The sequence below is a fragment of the Petaurus breviceps genome, unplaced genomic scaffold, assembly GCF_028583685.1.
Source record: "Petaurus breviceps papuanus isolate PSGF00001 unplaced genomic scaffold, PetGlider_PUasm1.0 185, whole genome shotgun sequence".
In the NCBI taxonomy this organism is placed as follows: domain Eukaryota; kingdom Metazoa; phylum Chordata; class Mammalia; order Diprotodontia; family Petauridae; genus Petaurus; species Petaurus breviceps.
In genome coordinates, this window is record NW_027185797.1 from 42,191,678 (window position 1) to 42,195,058 (window position 3,381).

Here is a 3,381-nt window from a genome sequence, read left to right on the forward strand (position 1 = left end):
CCTCGCCTCCCCTCCGGGGCTCTCATCTGGTCTCTCTTCCCTCCTCTGTCCTATCTCCTCATCTGTCCCTGCTCTTCCCCTGCCGCGTTCTCCTGCCTCCTGCCCCGCATTCCGACTTTCCACCCCCTCTGTCCTGCTCTCTCTCCCCGGCCGGCCCGTCGCTCTCCTTCGTGGAGTCCAGACTTCCGCCTCGCTTTTCCCTGGCCTTGGCTCCATCTCCCCCCGCTCAGCCCCTCATCATCGCCGTCTCTCGGGGCCCCAGCCTCCTTGGAGGCTCGAGCCTGGCCTCCTTCTCCAGGAAGCCTCTCCGTCTCCGTGTGCGTGAGCCAGAACTCTCGCTCTCCGCCCGAGTCACTTTGTATCGGTTTTCTGGGCACACCTTGGATCTCTCCAGCCCAGCCCTTCTCAGACTTCTGGTCGCAGGACTCCTTGCTCTTCAAAAACATGTAGGTTATATCTACCTCTTTTTGCCCCTTTGGAAATGGAAACGTTGTGGAATTATTATAAAAATTGCTTTTGATCTCACAGACGCCCCTTGAAAAGGTCTCAGAGACTTGAGCCCCTGGACTGCACTTTAAGACCTTTTCTTGGTAGAATGTAAGCTTTTTGAGGGGAGAGATTTTTTGGCCTTCTATTCCCATTACCTTGCCTTGCACACAGTAGGTGTTTAATAAATGGTTAATTTCACTAGAATGGAGATCATCCAGGCCCAGGGCCTCATTTTCTAGATGACAGAGGGGGTGAGATTAAAAGCCAGCAGGTTCTCCCCGTGGACACAGGGGAACAGCCTGAGGTTCCCCACATTTCAGGTTTGAGCTAGAAGGGACTTCACACGCCAGGAATCCAGACCTTTCATTTTTATAGATCAATGACTTGCCTAGGGTCACAGGCAGTAATCATCAGCAGAGGTGACTTTTGGACTCAGGGTCCTGAAATGAGAAAGAGACAGAGACAGAGAGGAGAGAGAGGGATGGAGGAGTGGTGAAGGGCAGGCCTGGGTGGGAGGCAGATGCCTTGGGCCCAGCCTGGCTGGGTCCCCGCCCCTCGGTGCCAGCCTGTGGGCACCCTCTCTCTTGGAGCCCCAGGTAACTCACTCCCTCTCAGACTCCAAGTCTCAGAGAAGGTGCCTGCCCTGCATTGGCAGGATTTGCTCCTCACCGGGAGCCTTTTCCAACCAATGAAATCACGGGTCTGGTCCAAAAAAAAAATTTGTTCCCTGAGAGCCCCAGAAACAGAGAAGCAGGCAGAAAAGTACTGTTCTCCCAGAGACACTGAGACAAAGAGGCGGCAAGACAAAGGCTCCCGGAGACTGAAAGACACAGCTGAGGCAGGAGGAGGACCCCCAAGTGTGTCCTGGGAGCACTCCCGGGAACCTGCCCACAGAGAGGGAGAGGAAGGCAGAAGGCCCCCGGGCCAGGGCCAGCTGGAGGGGTGTGCCCTCACACCCAAGCCCTCCTGGCCTCCTCCCCAGCTCCCTGCACCTCCAGGAGGAGGCAGTGGAATCCTGGGGGAGTGAGAGGCTGAGCCCCCTCCCCACTCCGGGCCCCCCAGCACCCAGAAGGGCCAAAGAGTTGAAGACGGAGAGTGGATAAGACCTCTCCTCACTCTGCCCCACCCCCCAACTTGAGAAACTGTTTGATGAGACAGGAGAGAGGAAAGAGTTAATCTGCTTCCTGGGGCCCCAGATACTTGGGTCCTTGGCCCTGGGGTGTTGTCAAGGGTAGGGCTCAGCTTGCCGTGGAGAGTAAAGAAAGGGTGACGGCATGAGAGGTGTCCTTGCCCCCTCCCCATGCTAAGTGCTTAGAGATCCCCCCCCCCAGTCCACTCTAGGGCCTCCAACCAGGCGTCAGGGCCCCCCCTCCCCTTGCTAGGTGCTCAGGAACTCCACCATCCGGCTATGGGGATGATGAACCAATGGGAAGCAGCTGCACTCGTGTCTCTGGGCGGCTGGGGTCGGCTCTGCCCGCCTGGCATTGGGCCCTGGGTGGGCAGTGTTGGGGAGGGAAGGGGGGGGGCCCTGGCGCCTGGTTGGGCCGGCTTGTTGCTGGGTAACCAGGCGCTGAGTCCCCCCCACCCCCACCCTCCCTGCTCCTTGCTCACTGGCTGGGCCCTGCCAGGAAGAGGGAGGGGGGCAAAGGCAAGCGGGCAGCTGAGGCCACAGCAACAGCCTGGGCCCACCCAGCCAACCCAGCTTCCTCCTGCCCAGCCTGCGGAAGCATCTCTGCTTTTCCTCACCACCCAATAAGGCCCTGGTGGACCATAGCTTCTTAGCCCTCCCCCCCCCCCCCCCCCCCCCCCCCCCACCGCGGCCACCCCCAGGACCCGCCGAGGACACCCAGCGTCGCGGACAGGTGATCGGAAAACCCCCCCCCCCCCGCCCTGCCCTTGAACCCTCCCTTCCGACTCTCCCACCAAAGCCAGAGGTCAGAGTATCGTGGGGGTTATCTCTGGATCTGGAAGGGAAAGGACCCCAAAATCCACATGGTCTAAGACCTTCGGGTACAGATGAGATGAGGGAATGAGGTCCAGAGAGGGGAAGAGGTGTGCTCGGAGACGCACAGCACAGGCAGGGCTCTTTTGGAGGACTTTTCCCACCACCAGGACTCGGACCCGGTTCTGTACCTCGGGGGAAGGGGAAAATGTGTAAGAGACGCTGTGTGTCCTCGGGGAGGTGTCTTGAGGTCTCTGGACTAGGATTTTAAAAAGCGATGGAGGCGGGCGGGGGTGACTGGACAGATCCCCCTCCCCTGCGCCAGGGCATCGGAGCCAGGAAAGGACCCAGGCGTTCTCCAACCTCCTAATTCTCTCCCACCCACCCCCAGTGGCCAATAGCAGGGGCCTGGGGGCGGAGCCAGGAAGTGGGGGAATTAGTCAGACTCAGGAACTAGGCGATGACATCAGGCTGGGGGAGAGGCGGGGTGGGGGGAGCGTGGGGAAGGGGCGATGACGCAAGAGCGGCGGTGACTAATGGCCAGCGGGGCGGGCAAGTTTGCCCGGTAACAGAGGCTCCCGGACCCCCGCCCCATCCTCGGAGCCCTGGCTTGGGCCTCACCCCCTCCCCTCTCGGTAAACACGGACACCCCTCCTCCCCCCTGCCCACTCCGTGCCACCCAGCTGAGCCCAGGCTGTCTGCCTGAACTCCCCCGGCACCCCCCAAGCTGCCCGTGCCCTGGGGTCAACCGGGGGAGGGATGCCATCGCCCCAATAAATATTCTTGTTCCTAAGGGGAGTGTGTGTGTATGTCTGTGTGTGTGTGCGTGTGTGCGCATTAGTGACGGGTGGGTGGGTGGCAGAGTGATGAGCGTGGCAGTGGGACCAGTGTGGGGGGAGGAGAAGAGTGTGATCAGGTGTTGTGAGTGATTGTGTTCCATCTTGTTGTGT